The sequence below is a fragment of the Strix aluco genome, chromosome 2 (assembly GCF_031877795.1).
Source record: "Strix aluco isolate bStrAlu1 chromosome 2, bStrAlu1.hap1, whole genome shotgun sequence".
Taxonomy (NCBI): Eukaryota; Metazoa; Chordata; class Aves; order Strigiformes; family Strigidae; genus Strix; species Strix aluco.
The window spans coordinates 52,697,891-52,716,381 of record NC_133932.1 but is presented as its reverse complement, the minus strand read 5'-3'; the positions used below and the strand labels follow the sequence as shown (position 1 = coordinate 52,716,381).

Sequence of the window (18,491 nt, the reverse complement as noted above, 5' to 3'; positions counted from 1 at the left end):
TCTGCCACAGGCCCTCCATCCGGACCTCCTCCCCCTGCAGAGATGAGCTGTAGTGGAGCAGTGATTGCATGTCCAGCCCTGTGACAGCAAATGGCTTGCAGAGCCCACCAATGAGGAAAGCGGAGAAGGAGGCAGTATGTCAGCTCTGGTGGGACCATGATGGAGGGAAAACGTGACTCAAGAAAAGTAATCGTGCTTCTGAGGTAGCAGAGAAGTCAGTATACCCCTACCACCTTGCTTCACGCCCATGCAAAAGAATGATGTGCTTAAAAAAGCTCTGCTGCTCACCTCGCTATCAGGAGGCTTGGATGTAGGGCTGCCACTTGATATATGAGCTATTCCTTTCCAAGGTCACTTAAGGAATTCAGTAGTTCATGCTGTCTGTCACAGGTTTAGGGTGTGTTAAGCCAGTGATACCGGTGTTCAGCAGACTGATACAGAGCATGCATTGTTTACCACAGTTTTTGCACTCTTATCTGAGAGGAAAAAGCCAGCACATGATCTCACCTGTGTCTTGTTTCCCAGACCTGTGCTGTTCCTAAAGGACACTGTATACTCAATGAGAAATAATGGCTTCCTGTTTCATTAATGAGTTCTTACAGCAATTTCCCGTCAGAGCAACCAGCTTGGGTGATGGTGGTGTGCAATTCCAAAAGCGATTAGCCCTCTGGGGGCAGGGTGGGGGGCTGTGGTGGGAAGCAGCATTCTCCGCCAACAGAAAAGCAACTCCCTTTTGGGTGTCTCAGCTTGGATGCTAAGGAGACCAGTGCTGCCAGAGTCATCAATCACTTGAAGCTATCAGCCAAAATGTCTCCTGGGATTAAAAGAGCCCTCCTTGGGAAAAAATTTGTTTCCAGTGCTTAGTACCATGCCACATGGGGAAAAAAAAAAAAAAAAACCAAAAAAAACCCTGTTGCTTTGATCGCTCTCCAATTATCTGGGTGATTGTGTTACTCAGAAGGTGCTTCTTCAGTGCTGCGCTTTCTGAATTTGTTACTGCAGAAATTCTCAGTTGGGAACTTTGATCCAGGCATCCCAGGATTTTTAGGGGGCTCTGATTTGGAACTGGCCTTCATGTTTCACTCCAGCTGATTTACACCAGTCACCCACATTAGTGCAAATAGTAACATGTATTTTTAAGGCTGTGCTTTTATTCTTAAAGCCTTTCAAACTGCTGCTGCAAGTATATCATGCTCCAGTTAGAGCCGGCTATTAAGTATACATGGAGCTATGTCAAAATGAGAGTAAACAAGTAACAGGTGTTTGTCAAGCGTGGCAGGCAGAAGGGCTTAGCGCTGGACTGCAGGGGCTGAGGCAGAGGCAGGCCAGCAGTGTCTTCCTCCTGCTCTGAGTTTTACCACCATGGGTAAGCTCTAATTTGCGCAAGAAAAATGCAGTTTGATTTCCCCCACCTTAGTTATGAAGCTAATTTAGCTTAATGCATATTTTAATGTGTTGGACCCTCAGCCATGTGTTCTTACTCTTCCCTCTAGTTTGATTCTTCGCCTTGTTTTCTAAGTTTGTCTGGCACCCTGCAGTTGCTTGGTTTTGCACACACTGGAAAGACTGAGCCAAGTGCAGGTGCTTGTTGGCTGGTCCAGCTTTCAGCCCATAGCCTGGGGGACTCAGCATGCTTTTGCTCTTGTGTACAAATGTATGGTTGGGTTTATGACTTTGCTCTGGTTTGGTTGATTCTGGAGGTTGCTTTGGCTGCAGGTGATGAAGCACAGGGGCCTTTTCATGACACATTGGCTGGGTGGAGATTGTCTCATTGTGGACTTGCAGCTTTGCAAGCTGGATATCAAAATGGTCTGTGGAAACCTGCATTTGGCTCAAACTTTGAGCACAGAAACCCAAGGGTGCTTGACAGGGTTTGGAAAAAGTTGCAGAAATAATATTTGAGACTAATAGCAACGTTAACACAGAACGTGCAGAACTGTTGCTCCAGGTTGGCCCATCTCATCCAGGATGTCTCTCTGATATTGAGCAGTGCCAAAAAGAGTTAGAGGAAAAGGAAAGAACCCCAAAGTTGTAAAAAATGGTTCAGTAAATAGACTTCGGATGACCATTTCCATGGCTGACATGCTGGTGTTTCTTCTGGCATCTCTGGAACCTGAAGCATGGACTGCTGCAGTCTGCTCAAGGCCAGCATTTGCTTCACTTTTGACCACAACAGTTTCTCTCTTCTGTAAATTGAGACAGAGAAATACCTGTAATACGCACCCAGCAGTATAACCTCTATACAAACATATTTAGAGAAGTTTTGGCTTTACTTTTCCATTTGCCATTCATTATTTGATATGTTTGAAGTTTTTTTATCATTTCCTGTGTTATTTTTCTCCAGTATAGATAGTGGAATTCCCATCTGTTCACTCTGTCTTCTTCCAGACATTTCTTTTTCTCTAGTTGGTTTTGCTGCCTCTCTCTGGGACTTTTCTCCTTCCTTTTATTCTTTTTTTGAAATAGGGTAGTCAAAACTGAAGCCAGTTTGTTGTCACCTCATTTCTAAAGCAGTGACTCTGTAAAATACAGCATCACGACACCCAGGAGTTTATACTTTTTTTTTTTTTCCCCATCTATTTGGCAGCCCTGCAAACATCAGCTGGCATCTTGAAAGGGTGGGATCATCCTAGTGGCTTGAGAATTTGTAAATAACACTGTACAAGTCAGTAAAAGAATGTGTGAATCTCTGTCTCTCACTCTTTTTTCAGTGCCTGCATTGAACCCAAGGCATCATTTTAAAGTAATAATTTTCTTTTAAACCATCAGAAGCATGTGTGAACCACCCTGCCGCATAGTAGGTACGCTCTGTAACGGTGCATTTCTCAGAGAACTGAATGGAAAAGTTTCTGCATCAGCTGGAGAGAAAACCTCAGGCCTTAGCTGACTGAGAGCCTGTATTTCCCTGAAAAACAGTGCTAAAAGCAGGTGTCTCTTCAGACGGATAAAAATTGACCTCGTGTGCTTTGATTTCCGCTTCTTCAGATAACAGCATCACTGTGTGCATCTCCTGAGAATGCGAATCCCAAGCTCAGGAGTTGCTCTGCAGCTTATGGTAATGGTAAGTCTGAGCCTGGGCTTGGGAAGCTCCCCGGGAGAAAGACAATTTTACAGGTAATTTTACATTCTGAGGTGTCTCATTAGCAGTCTAATCTATTTAGTCTCAAGAAGAAGAAGCGGGATCAAAGGCAGGAGAAGTGAGATATCAAAATTAGTTCTAATAAAATTAATAAATATCTCAATTTTTATTTCCCTTAAATATTATTTATTGCTCCTCTTTGAATTTTGCAAAGCCTTTTGAGAGCTGCTCTCATTTTTGTGCTCAGACGTCACTGCACATTTTGCCTTATGCAGCTGTCTTTTATCATTAGGGAAGAAGTAATAATTCAGGCCTGAAATTTAGCTTTTGACTAAAAGGAATCAGGTTGATTATTTACTGCGTACACAATAGGATACCATATAATCCTCTCATCTGTTAGAAGGGCACGAGTTACTTATGTTAATCCTCAATCTAGATGTATGTGTTAGTAGCTGTTATTTTGTGACAATAGTTTCATTATGCATCTTTTAGTACAATGGGATGTGGGTGACATATAGGGGAACATGAGTTTGCTTGCTGCATGTGTAGGTGCTTGCTGTAGCCAGGTGCTGAAGGTTTAAAGCAGTAATTCTGCAGGTCACAGTAGCCACAGTACTGACTGATCTGTTTTCATTGTCCAAGTTGAGTGAAATACAAAAGTCAATATACATCACAAGTGGTAAAAATAAATTAAATTTTAGAAGTTCTTTAGGGACTTAGGAAATTAGTAGTAAAACCAACTTTATCTAAGAGGGTTTGATTTTCCCTTTCCCTGTGCAAGTTGGACAAGGTGTTAGAAGCTCCAGCAATTGAAATCCAGCTTTCAAATTCACAATGTGAGCTTTAAAACAGCAAGAACTGAAAATGAAATGGAAAGTTTGTTTAATGTGACTTCTGGCTCTTGAATCTTTATTCAGGACACTTTTTAATGCTTGACCACAAATTTTTCAGAATTACAGCTAAGCTTTTTTTTAACTCCTTGCTTCCAGCAGCTGGAGCTTTAAGAAATACAGTCAATACTTCAAGAGAGCAAATAGGCAGCAGTGCTGTTCAGCTGTCAAAACACATGTAACAGCATTGCTGCTGTCCTAAAGCATTGCATCCAATGTGTAATAGCCATGTAAAAACCCTCAAACAGCTTCAGTATTACCCTTTTCATTCTTCAAAACAAATAAAAAAATTTCAGGGAGTACGTCATTATTTTTGCCCAGTTTTTATTTATTCTAAATCAAAATATCTGAGCTGTCAAAATGGGTAGTATTTTACTCAAACCTGTCCTGTCTTTGGTGTCAAGCACAGAGTGTGAAAGCTGCCAGACTGACATGTCTGGATGTGGAGTTCCCGTTGCCATAGAGGGAGCATTTCCAGCTTCTCTTCCAAAGGTCTTTTTACTGGCAGAGAGTTCAGTAATTGTGATTTCCAAGGGCCCACCTTAGAGGGGTAAACATACATGAGCTGTATTTTCCTCTAGCACCAAGGCTTACCTTCTCAAAGACTGACAGAGTCTTTGGGACTATTAGGTGCCCAGTGACAGGACCAGAAGCAATGGGAACAAACTGAAACACAGGAGGTTCCCTCTGAACATCAGGAAACACTTTTTCATTATGAGGGTGAGCAAGCCCTGGCACAGGTTGCCCAGGGAGGTTGTGGAGTTGCCATCCTTGGAGATATTCAAAAGCCACTTGAACATGGTCCTGGGCAACCAGCTCTAGGTGACCCTGCTTGAACAGGAGAGTTGGATCTCCAGAGGTCCCTTCCAACCTCAACCAGTCTGTGATTCTGTGATGAATACAAGGTCAATATTGTCCCCTTAGAAATGGGAACATCACATCTGTATTAATCACCAGATCCAGCTTTATAAAAGAAATTAGAAGACATTCCTTGCTGCATTTTGCTTTTGTATTGTAGCCTGCATACATTTCATGTTTAGGCAGCAGCCTATCATAATTATTTAGCTGAGTGTTTCTAGAGGGAAAATTCATGAAACTGAATTCTTGTTTCTGTGCCCTGGAGAGGCAGGAGAGCAGTGATCTTTGTTCTGAAAACACTTTGGGGGCAGAGAAATCACAGTGTATATTTCTGACAAAGCTAGCCTGTTTGTGCAACGCCTTCTCCTCCATCAAAAATCTCTCTCAAACCAACAACGTCGGACAGTACCACCAGCCTTCCCTGAGGTAAACAGGATTGGCCTCAGCACATAACCCACTTTTTTGAGGACTGTAATTTCAGAGAGACTGAATTATTTAATCAGCAGTGACCTAATAACATGTATGTGGCAGGTGCAGAAGGGCTCAGTAAACTAATGAAGTATGGATGGCCCTGGCTCAAGAGTCTGGGAGATGAATTGGGAAGCTAATACGGGATGAGCCAGCCAGAGATTATTTTCTTGCACAGGCAAGGGGGAGAGCTCCACAAAGCTGCCTGAAATCCTGCCTTCCTAGAAATCCACTCCTTTAAGCTTGAGGACTGGATTCTTTGGCCCTCCAAAGGGAGCCAGAACACTCTTCCCTTTCTCTGTAATGGGGGATCTGGACTTTATTCAGCATTAGTATGAAGACAACTGGAAAACCTCCACTGATGCTACTGACTGGGGCCAGGTGCTGAACCTTGCCAGCCAGCGTCGTGCACACCAGCGTCGTGCACAGGCAGCCACTCGTAAATAATGGTATTAATGGAATGGGTTACAGTTACATTAATAAAATATTATCCTGAGGAAATAATCTGATTAATTCTGAGAGGAAAAAGTGCTTGAGGCTGTCTCTGCTGTCATGGTGTTTGATTATTTGTCGCTGACACTGCAGACAAGAGTCTGGCTCTCAGATGCCTGCCCCTAGAGAGGAAAGATTGTCTAGGCGTTAGGGAATGAGGCATGGAAATCTGGATTCCAGTCCTTCTCTGCCACGGCCTTTTCTGCAGTCTCGGGAAGCCATCAGAGGTGGGGTTAACCTTGCTTAATTTCACCCGGGTAAGAGTTAAAGCTGTGGTGTCAAATAGTTGTCTGGGCTCCCTCTGTATTAACAGAGAGAGAAGAGCACTTCTGGAAGGCAGCTCCCGCAGCAGCATCATCGTGCTGGTGAGCACAGGAGGCTTCTGGGCACCTCGCCCCAGCCCCCATCACAGTTGTGCCTTAAACTGCCTTGTGGCAGCACTGCCCTCTTGCCTTCCCAGCCCCACAGCTGCTCCCTCCTGCCCTGGCAATGCCCCATGAGCCCATGTGCCACCCATATCAAGGAAGAGATATGAGTTAACACCAACCTTTCAGAAAAAAAGTGTCTTTTTAACCTAAACCAATTCCTTCCTTTGGCTTGCTGTGAGGCCATTTGTGCTGGCACCAGGGCAGTAGAGGTGGGAAGCAAGGTGGGGGTGGTGGCCATGTGGGGAGTGGGACTGCCAGAAATGAAGACCTTAAATAGATGCCTGGTTTTTAACAGGCTGGTATGAGGGGAGGTGAGCCCCATCATCAACCTCTCTGCATGGACCCAGAGCACTTCCCTCCACCAAAGGGAGGATGCGTGTGCTGCCAGAGAGACGGATCTTGCCTCAGAGTGGGGACAGGCAGGCCCCAGCTGGGCAAGTACCCCAAGACAGGAGTGGGAAAGGAAAGCCCCCCAGATCCTAAAATACCAGCACAGACTGGGAATGCTTGGGTCAAGCTCACTGCAGGTGAAGGATGGCACCAAAGCCATCATCAGCACCAACTTCCCTGCTGGCTTCCAAATCAAGACCCGTAAGTGTCAGCACCTCTGGCACATCTGGGGCCAGTGACCCAGTGGCTGAGGCTGATGAAAGGATGGGCATGAAAGAAGAATACCTGTCTGTGAGCTTTGCACATGAAACAAAAGCTGCTGGCATGGTCTGTGAATGCAGACAGGTCCCTGTTTGCCTTACAGGGGGCCTCTGCCATGCTGAGTGCACAGAACAACCTGGTCACCCAGAGGGGCTCTAACTGCACCCTTGCAATGCCCAAGTGCTCTTCTAATTTTTGAAAGGTAAAGTCAAGGGTAAGCGAATGAGGAGGCCTGTGAGGCAGATGTCCTATTTTAGCTCACTTCCCACAAAAGCTTTTAAAATTTCTAAGGTCACGAAACAGTGTTTCAGCAGCAAAGGGAGAAGTTGCATCTGAGCACATGCTTGTATTTTGAAGTCACCTTGTTAGAGAGGGTCCAACCTGTTGGACACTGTGGGGACAGGAAGACACATGTACACACACATGCATGCACGTGCCTGCCTGCAGGGACAGCCATGGCACCCCTTCAGCAATGAAGCCAAAGAACCCATACATCCCACACATCTACAGTCAATAGTCAAATACCTTCTTCTGCAAATAACATCATTATCTGTGATGGGCTCCAGTCATGAAAAGAATTAAGACTATTTGACCAAATAAGGGCAGAGCCAAATCCTCACCCAGCCCTGCGGAGAGATTTGCGGCATGCACATTGCGGAGGAGCTCTTTCCCTTGGTATTTCAGCAGAGGCAGAGTACCGTGGCATGGTGTCACGTCAGTGTAGTGCCATGACTCATCACCGCAGCAGCTCAGCTGGTTCGTGTGTGTGCTTAATCCATCCGAGCCTGTTTCTCACATTGAGTTGTTTTGAAAGTTTGAGAAAGTTTGCTTTACTCTTGATTTCTTATTTTTGCACATCTCATTCCATCTGGGCCTGAAAGCCAAAGCACTGAAATGTTGCAATAACAGCTGTGCTTGCAAGCTTTCCATCCCAGCTGATAATTAAATGCAGAATATCTCAAGAAAAACTCATATCTAGAGAAGACAAGCCCAGCTGTTAAAAAAAAAGCAAACTGAAATAAACATCTGAATCTGTAGGTGCTTGAGTGAACCAAAACTGCTCTCCTCAGGTTAAAGATTTAGCTGAGGTCATGAAGGACCTTGCCTATTGTTTAAACCTGCTGGTGCCTAACTCTTGGAAGAGCTTGTAGTTGTGTTAAGCAGCTGTTGGCAGGGACACAAAGTGTCCGCAGCGACAGCCATTGCTCCCAGCATCTATCATCTGAAAAGATTCTCTCCAGGCACTGACTGAGCTTGTTAGCTCACCCTGTGTCTGCTGCTTCCCAGCCTGCAGGCTGGTGCAGGGTCATGGGTGCATGTTTGCAGCCCCAGAGCTGGAGGGGAAGGTAATTTACTCAAGGCTGACTGACCCAGAGCCAGCTGGCCTCAGCCAAGATAGGACTGACTGTGCCTGCATGTTATCGATAGGAAAAGACCCACTTGATTATAGATTATGTCTATCATGTATCACTCTGGCTTGCAGTGTATGGGGAGCTGAGCACAATGTGAGCAGATCAGAGCAGCTGACCTGAACAAATGTTTATTTTTCCTCTGTTCAGTTGAGACTTTTGTTGGTTTTAATTTGCCTATGGACTGCTGTGCAGTGAGCAATACCTGCATACCCCGAGTTTGGGTTAGCATGGTGCAGTCCTCCCAGCAGCGCCAGTGGGGGACAGTAAGTAGCAGGTGCCTTGTGTGGGTACGTCTTGTCTGGATGGTCCAGCTGGGGATAGTTCTTTAAAAGGTGGAAGTGATCTGAGATCTCCTCTCATGAAAGACCACCTAATTTTCTCACAGGGTGACACTTCAGTGTTTCATCTGAAGAGCAGTGGCTTGGGTTTAGTGCGGGCAGCCTGGGGTCCAGGAGAGAGATCAGGCTGCCAGGGGCACCAAGGCCCCCCAGGACAGCTCTCTGGCAGCACTTACCAGGCTGGAGGGCTCCCAGTGCCCCTCAGGGGGGTCCAGTCATCACAGCCAAGCAGAGCTTCTCCAGCTTCTCACATGTAGATGAAATGAAGACACCAAAACATTTTCAACAAGAGGTCTTCCTTTTCCTTCAGCTTATAAAATCTTGATCTATTAATTTTTGGATCATATTTATTTCTTCAGGCTTACAGGTCAGAAGTGGGAAGAGGATGATTTGATGGGAGGAGGGTGATGCTGCACATCAGCACTTTGGTGGAAGCTGCTGTGTTGTACACACACTTGAACTCTTGGAGAAGCACACTTCATAAATCCAGGAAAAACTTCCCTGAAAACAAAATGTTGTAACAAACGGGGGAGGTGATAGGTAAATGCTCGTGTAGTTCATGGCTCCCTCGTTCTTCACAGAATTACCCTTTTACCTCAACATTAAAATGCTCAGCAAGAACTGAAAGGAGAGGCCTTTGTATTTGTGAAATGAATTTTAAAAAATGTGGATCAAGTGCAAACTGCCATTGGGTTTTCTTCCCAGGTCTACAGAAGTCTTGAAACCACAGCTTTGAGAGAGGCAATTAACTCCTTAACCTAAAGATGTGCATTGACATGCAGCGTTGTTAACAGTTCCCTCGCTAATCACTTCTGTGGTCTTAATCAGCTGACACACACATTTCTCAACTCCAGACAGCTTCTCAGACAGCCAAAAGTAACGACCCTCCCCTAACGCAACCCCTACAACACTTCCTTAATACTTTCCATGTTGCACATGTTTTCTTAATATACAAAGCTGTGATATATTGAATTTGTGGGGGCAGCATAAAATTAATATAAAAACAAATAGCACTAAATCTACCATGCTTATTTTATTACTCTGGTTTGTATTTTACTTACTTAAAACTTTTTTTTTTTTCTCCTTACTTCAGTGAGCTGGCTGACAAATTCCCCAGCTCTTACACTAGAGCTCTGCAGAACTTAAGGGATTTGTTGGAAAATTTAGTTTGAGCTTACAACCCTCTTGAGGTAGAGCACCAAATTTCCCTTTCAATTGTAAACTCTAGATGACAGTAGACTGCAGCAAGAACCTCAGACAGATTGGTATCACCTCCAGTAACTTCCCCTTCTCAGTGAGACTTCAGGAGGTCAGGTGTCTCCAGACCTAAAACAGTTCCCCCTCCCAAATGCTTAACTTCTGCATGTTGTGGCTCCCATAAGGCAAGGAGGTCCATGGGTTGCCATTGCTGTCCAAGTTGCTTCTCCAGGAAGAAGATTGCTCAGATTATGCTTTTGCTGGTAAATGTTGCCATTAACCAATCCTGCAGGGTTTGGGTATAAAGGCTGGAGGACGATTGGCATTTTTCAAGGTAAACATGGGGATTTAGTTGAGAAGTAGCTGCTGCCACAAACGTTAGCCTAGCTTTCATCACCAATGGTGACGATTGGTGTGTAATGTCAGGTCAAGATGAGAGGTCATAACCTTCTAGGGGAAAAAAAAGGCCAAATGGTCATGAATGAGAAATGCACTGCACACTGCTTAATCCTCCTTGATTTACTGCTGACTGGAGTACCAGAAAAGATACATTTTGTTTCCAAATTTAAATAAAAGATAATTGATGCTGTTTCTTCCAAAAATGCAAACCATGACTATTTTAAAACAGAAAAATCCTCAGCAGATGAAACTACAGATAATTTCAAAATAAGATTTTAAAAAAATAGATAAATTTGGTCTTTCCCAGAAGTGGCCTGTGACTTTAGCTCTTTCCATTTTGCCTGTTCAGTATGGGGCACCTTAAAGGGACTTGAATCTGAGAGGCTTTGAAAATTAAAGGCCTTTGGTTTGTCTGCATGGACAGATATGGAGGGTGAAGTCAGGGTTTTATGATCTTCAGCAGGCTCATGGCCATTGCCTTTCCCTCAGCCTGTCAGCACATCCCCATCTTGCCCCACCACCTGCCCACAGCCCCTTGTTGCTCTTGATTTAGGTATCTCCAAAGGTCACTAGGGATTATAAAAAGCTCTTTTCCCCAGTCATGACTATTGAAAGGATGCTCAAGTTTTGTTTCTTCCTCATTCTTGATGCTCTTCTCTGACACTATTATCTATTTCCCTCAGGTTGCACTAGAAAACAGGCCACTGCCACCTCCCAGTTCACCTGCCCGTTTCCTGCTGATCTTGATGAACTGTCAGTATTTACCCATGTGTGTTGTATGTACATGGGGCAGGGTTTGCTGACTCAAGGCACTCCATCATTTTCCTTGTTAGAGTTACAAATCCATAGGGAGATTTTACTTTTTGGATTAGAACCTGTTTTAACTGCAGATTTAGGAAGTCTTGAAGTCTATGAATGCTCAAAAACACAAGGGAAGGGAAGGGAAGGGAAGGGAAGGGAAGGGAAGGGAAGGGAAGGGAAGGGAAGGGAAGGGAAGGGAAGGGAAGGGAAGGGAAGGGAAGGGAAGGGAAGGGAAGGGAAGGGAAGGGAAGGGAAGGGAAGGGAAGGGAAGGGAAGGGAAGGGAAGGGGAAGGGGAAGGGGAAGGGGAAGGGGAAGGGGAAGGGGAAGGGGAAGGGAAGGAAAAAGAAAGGGCTTAGCAACAACGCGTGATTGATGGTGTCCTTTCAGTTAAATCAGAACCAAGACTACAAGGGAAAAGGTTTGCGGTAATCAAAGACAGCACTGGATCTGAATCCATGGACTGAGATTTTGGCAGTGTTTGAAATGTCAGCCTGCAACCTGTTCCCCGTTTCATCTACCTCTCTCACAGGGAGAAACAAAGTTCATGTCTGTGTTCCCCAGCGTCCTGCAACTGCCCCCACAGATCTACATTGCAGGTTGCGCCCCGCAGTGGACAAATGAGCTTGAGTGTGTCAACATGTGTGTGAGCTTGAGGGCAGCTCCTGACCTCCAGTGCTTTCAAACCAGAGCTGGCTATGCTGCCTATCACACTGTGACAGAGCACTTTTGGGAGCAGCACGGTGCCTTCTGAGCTGTGAGTGTGCTGCACGTGCCACCAGCTTGGGGACCTCTGCCATTGGCAGCTGACAGTGGTTGTCCTCTGCAGCTCTCTACATTCCTGTTTTTTCTTTGACTGACTCTTTAATGCCACTGATTAATACTGAAGTGTCCTGTTTGACAGCATCATTTCTCATAGACCTCATTTCTTCTTCCCATCAGACTAACCTTCCTGATGTTAGTCACCTTCTGGAAACTGGTCGGACATTTTGGGTGCTTGGGAGGCAAGGCTGAGCTGACCTCTTCTAACTCGCTTCTTCAACAGCTCACAGCTTTTCCCACAGTGGGACTCTCTTCCCAAAGAGAGAAATGAGCCCTGAGATGGGATTATGGGTTTAAGGAACAAAAACAACTATGCCAACAGCCTCCAGGCTCTTTAAAAGCACACACCAGTTTCTACAAATTTCCATCATATCAAGGGTCATCTAGCTTCTCTGAAGCCAAGTTCATGCTCCAAAACCAAGAAACTCTGGTCTCTGTGAGGCATTTCCATGTGTAACCCATTTCTCAGATCAACCACACCTTGACAAAAGTATTGCTGTTGGAATAAAGCCCCAAGGCAGACTCCATGCCATGCAAATGAAAGCAGACAGCAGGAGGTATTTGAGCAAGGAGAGCAGACTGCAAAGGTTTAGGTGGCAAAGGGACTACCAGGGAAAGAGCAAGGAGGCTATAAGGGTTGAACAGAGGAGAGATGGGGACAAAAGGGGTCTACAGTAAACTTTCTTGCAAGTCTATCATCTCCAGTGAGCAGGTCCACATGTGGAGGTTAAGGCCTGATATACACACATGAAAATATTGAGGACACACCAAGAAACACTGTTTTGTCCTTCAACCCATCATGTTTGATTGACGGGGTTTGCTGCATTGACTTGACTGGGTATGGTAAAGCACTGGCTTTTACTGATAAGGTAAAAACCATTCAGAGGTTTTCCCATGTTCTTGCTGGCTCCTCAGTCTGGGGATACCTGCATATGGCAGAGGGAGTGCCGCAGACAGCCAAATTTTTCTCAATATATAATCTGCTCCTGGGACTTCTGTCACTGTAATACCTGAATACCTAGCAGTCCTGAAGGTGAACCAAGCTCTATCCCCTTTGCTTCATCAGGTGGGAAACTGGAGTTCCCAGATGCTGCACCCAGCCCTGCAGTCAGGTGCAGGTTAGGTCTCAATGGGTGCTGAGCCCTGACTGCATAACCCTCCTGTCACCATGGATCCATGGCGAGGGGTGACCTGGGTGCCCTCAGTGGGGACATGGGTGGCTGCTGGGTCAGAGGATGGAGGTTCACTGACCTCACCATCCTGTTGCTCTTCTCTGGGCAAAAGGCACTAGTGGTTTTGAAGGAAATGAGAGATATTTATCACCCAGAAATTATCTTGGCTATGTAATTTCTTGCTGGAAGAGGTAGTTCGGCAAGATCAACATAACTGACATAATTGGGTCCAATTTCTTTAAACACGCTACCCTGTATAATGAGAATAACTGAGCCCTTTTGCTGCCAGGTTGTTGAGTCACAAATGTGAAAGAAAGAAACCCAAAATATACAAATTACTGAGGGGTTTAAACTGGATACTTTGGATCCATTTTTAAGTAAGACTTTAGCTGTAAGTATATTCAGAATTAAAATTCTGCCTATATCCTGTATAAATAGCGTTTGGCACTTCAGTGGAGTTCAGTGTTCAAAGTTCAAGGAATAGCTTGGGTTTGGGCTTATCCATAGATATATTTTCAGCAATAGTTGATATTTTTGCAACGCCCACAGCATCTGCAGTTGTGTAAAGCACGTGAGCTCATGTTGGCCTTAAATGAAAGTGGCAGCTATAGCAGCCAAGTGCTGTTCACAGCAGCCAGCTCAGATAAACCTCTCTTTCTTCCTTGAGGGCATCCCGACTTCCTAGAAGTGCAAACCCACACAGTTTCCATGGGAGTGTGAAACACAAACTACTGTGCTGTAGCTGAAATACGCTTCCCCTGACCCTCCACTGCTTCTCAGCTCCTTCACCAAAGGAGGAGGGTGGGTTTGAACTGTCTCAGCCAAACAACTCAGTGCTGTTTGTTGAGCAAAACCTGACAGATTTGTGAATACCCACAGAGGTCCTCAGATATGACCCTGAGTGAGATTTTCTCATTATAGACTCAGAGATGGGGGCAAAAAACGTCCAGCCCATCTTTCTGCCATCACAGGTTTGTTTTCACTTTATTTCCTCCAGCAAACATCATATGAGTTGTCCCAGTTTAGAGTGAAGGTGAAACTTTCCTGCCTGTATAAGGAAATGTTTTTTTCACAGCAAAATGGCAGTCTTGTTTTCCAGTGGCAGCACAGATGTCATCCACTGCTGGCAGCTCACATGCTGGTTCAATGAGTGACACTGCCAAGGTTGTCCTCTCCCAGTCCCAGGTGCCGGCTGCAGCCCCAGGAGCCCCTGCTTCAAACCCAGAAGGCAGCTCTGAATCCCTCCAACTATTTAAGGTAATAAAGCTTTAAATACAATAAGCTTTGTTTCCTGGTCAGGGAGCACTCTGCATGGTGAAAAGGACAAGGTACATTCCCCCCAGCCCTGGCTCATGCCCTCCACCATGTCCCTGCTCCCTCCCTTAGGGCTGTGGCAGCGGGGTGGCTCATTGGTCTTGATGAAGTTCTTTGTTCTATCTGGGAGCAGAAATGGGTCCCATGCAGCCACTAAAGCACCTATGGGGCCAGGTGGCCAGGACACTGCAGCCTGGCTCCTGCACCCACCAGCTTCACCCATCAGTCTTTGGTTTGCATCCATTTTGAGGCAGACAGGAGTAAAACAGATCTGGAAAGAAATTATAATTTTCACCCTGTTTCTTGCTGTTGTTTATTGCACAGCTGCACAAATGTGGGTTTGAGTAGATCTGGGCCCACAAGCCCTCACTGGCTTTCACTGTGTGCCTATCTACAGGTGACACATGGCAAAATCCAGCCACAGGGAACTCCTGCAGTCATGGCTGGGGGCAGCACTGTATTCTGACAATGTATTCATGCTTTTACTGTAGGAGCACATACTCTTTCTAAAAATTTGAAACCATAAATACTATTATTTATTTATTATTATTATTATATCAGCAGGCAGTGGGGATGGGTGGCAGGGGGTGAGGGAGGGGGCTGAGCTTTGCCCTCCTCCTGCAGCACCCCCTGGGTGGGTGGTTGTGCACCATGCGGGGACCTCTCCCACAGCAGGGAGCAAATGATAAAGGGAACTGGAGCTTCCTTAAGTCAGAAAGCATTTGCAGGGCTCAGGCCAATATATTGAGGCAAATAGCAAATGCTCCTGGACCACATAAATAAGCCGTCACTTTGAGGAAATACGTAACTGAAAAGCAGGCAGATTGGAAAATTATCTAAAAATAGTGGAGCAAAGATTAGCAGCACAAGAATCAGCTCAAAAGCATCAGGACACTCCTGGGCTTATTCAAATCACAAGTTCCTAAAGGAGGATTGCAAAGATGTTGAAAATATACAGCCAGCTCTACACATTTCTTGGGCTTGACTGAACACCAGGAGAGTACCATGTTCCCGGGAGGGCACAGAAGCTACATGGGAAGTCTTAACATTTTTAATGAGTGTCATGAAGAATTTTATTATCATGGAAAGGAATATAATAATTTTCTCAACAAAAAAATCTCTTTAGTCAGTAACCACTGCCTAGCACTGAGAGGCAATTCAGCTGTCTTTAGCTGTCATTTCAGAAGACATATGGCAAGAACAAGATCAACCTCATATTGCCTTTCATATCAGGAAAGTTTCCCATTAATAACAGGTTTGTCATTATAATGTGTGTCTTGGAATGAAATAATTTGAGCTATGTGGGGTTTCGTGAGACACTAGAAACAGAAGTCAGTAGAAATCTCTAATCAGCTCCTCCCTTTACCTTCCTCTCCTCAGACCCAGTTTAGGAATTTCACAGCTGTCCACTTCGTTTCTGTTGTACTTGTGTTTTCTTCTGCCTTTCCATGATCCTGTTTGGTTTTGTTTAGAAAGTATCATTCATTAAATATTTATTACTTTATTAGGCCAACTTGTCTCATGAATGCATATTTGCTTTCCTGTTTTTTACAGTGTACCCACTAAACCTTGCATCCCTTGTTGTGGGATTATGATAGTAGCCTAATACTAATACTCTTGAGGGAGCTTGATAGCAGAGCTGCCTTTGGTTTCTCCCAAGTAATGAGGCTTCCAAGATGACACCTCTCTTGTGGTTGCTGTTTGAGTCCTCAACGCGGTGGCCTGAAGCGCTGCACTTTCTGTAAGAGCCTTCAGAAGCTTTCCGTCTGCAGCTGTAGAAATGACTCAGCTCTCCACATACTGCTGCTGTCTGATCTCTCTCTGGTCAGTAAGGTCTTGGTGATGGATGAGCTGAATTAGTAGCTAACTGCTGCAACAAGAGGGGATGGTCCATTCTCCTCCATCCCTGGCTCCCCTCTATGGTCTCCTACATATCCCAGTCACAGAATCACAGAATCACAGAATCATTCAGATTGGAAAAGACCCTTGGGATCATCGAGTCCAACCATCAGCCCTACTCTACAAGTTGTCCCCTACACCGTATCCCCCAACATCTCACCTGAACGACCCTTAAACACATCCAGGGATGGTGACTCCACCACCTCCCTGGGCAGCCTCTTCCACTGCCTGACCACTCTTTCTGTGAAAAATTTTTTCTTAATGTCCAGTCTAATCCTCCCCTGTTGGAGTTTGAAGCCATTCCCCTTGTCCACACCACACAGTCCCCACCTCCCTGACTCTCCTTGCACAAGCTCTGGCACTTGTCTGATTGCAAGATAAGCCAATTCAGCCCACTAAAACAGCAGAGCCATGAGTTACTAATTCAACTCAAGGTGTCTTGTGAAACCATACCCTCCAGCTAAAAGCACAGCTGTGCATTAAGCTATATCTGGGCACAGTTTGCACTGTAATAAGAAGGAGTATATAATCTTTCCTTTCTCAAAATTGGAATTATAGATTCTGGAGGGTATGGAAAAACATGTCAGCAGTGGATCTGAAACCATCTGCATTTGAACAGCTGCTAGATTGTGTGATCTCTAAGAACCATCTTCTGTATAATTTTTTCAGTGGGGCTCTCATGAGCCTGCATTTCAGTGGGCAAGCTTAGATAGCTACACCAAAATGACCTGCCCCTTGCCAGCAAACCAGCCATTTCTATTGGTTTGTCCTGCAGCTTCGAATAGCTCAGTCCCTTTAGTCCTCCTGTGTCCCTGCTGTGGAGTTGCTATCTCCTGTACAGCAGGATGCTCCACAGGCTATGCTCTACAGCAGACTGGTCACAATGCACGTGGCAAATTTTTAAGAGTAGGCCTTTCTCTTTTTTGGCTTGCTGCCATTGTCTCTTACACACATCCTTAATTCCCAGGACAAAAATGTCCTGAGCTCTGGGAGTAATTAGTAAGAGAGCACAGCAGATAAGAGGTTGCAGTAAGCCTGAGCAGTGATCATAGGGCTGCATATGTACCTGGGAAGTTATAGAACTACTTTTTTAAAGCACTTTAAAGATGAAGGATGCTTTTTCATGATTTATTCTCATTATTATGACCAGTCTTTCCATCCACAAAGGACCAATGACACCTGCTAGGGCTTGCTATCACTCTCCCGGTGTCATTATCAAAGTACGGGGAGTCAGTTTAGAGAGCCTGTGCTGGCAGCCAGTGCTGGACATGCTGCTCCGGCAGCACCACTGCCTTCCCTCTCCATTCCAGGCGAGCCTCTCTGCACCTCCGTTTAAATGGGGACAATAGTTACCTACAGCTTGTCTCCTCAGTGTCGTGAGATTGGACTCATTAGTGTTGGCAAAGTACATAGCCACCTGGATAAAAGAGAGATAAGCGCTCGGTTTCATTATTTGAAGACCCAGATCAAAGAGCCAAGGGCAGCCTTGATTTACCACTAGAGGTACACCTGCAAGTAACGTCCGAGTAGAAATTAAGCAGTAAAACCACTGACAGTAAAAACAACAATGAAGGCATGAAAAAACTTTGCAGCTGGTCAGCTGGAACCCAATGAAACAAGGAAAACCAAAAAACAATCACAGGTTTGTCTCTGATACTTTTTACCCTCTTGTTGCAGAGGCTTTTAAAACAAAACAAACACTTCCCGGGGTATATAACTTGGTTTTATTTTTTAAGGAAACAAGGAAAGGGCAGAAAGGGCTGCCCCCACCCATGTAATAACTGCAGCTTTTGGAGGAAGGAGGTTCTATGTAAGTTAATGATTGAACAATAAATTCCTGCTAGTTAAGGCAGGGGTGAAGCACAAATCTGTCTCTGCTTCTATTCCCTGCCAGTCTGACAACAATCAAAGGTTGTCAGGCCTAAAGCCGCTGATAAATTTTCCTTCTCCCCAGCAGCATACTGTAGTCTTCATGCCCCAGTGTCTCAGGTAAGCGCCTTCACATGGTATTATGTACAGCCTGACATGTTTTATATATCCCCTCTGGTTAGTACACACTCACATTACTGCAAGGTTAAGAAAGGGCGTTCATGCAGAGAGAAGTGAAAGGATGCAGAAAGGTAGGTCACAGTTATCCAGGGAGGGATAAGAAGTGGTGCAGACCTGTTTGAGGAGTGAGCCTCGGGTGCCAGGGGTGTCTTCACCCCAACCTCCAAACAGCAGGCATACCTATGCCTGGGCCTGGGGCATGGGGAAGCTGTCGTTTCCCACCG

General features: G+C 45.3%; 1 long non-coding RNA gene across 1 annotated transcript; it reads left to right on the top strand.

The window, feature by feature from the left end:
- Positions 1-120: 120 nt before the first annotated feature.
- On the top strand, positions 121-9,225 carry LOC141920192 (uncharacterized). The gene is made up of 3 exons (XR_012622248.1): positions 121-203; positions 2,770-3,061; positions 8,976-9,225. It is a non-coding gene; the product is annotated as an uncharacterized LOC141920192 (long non-coding RNA).
- The last annotated feature ends 9,266 nt before the right edge of the window (positions 9,226-18,491 follow it).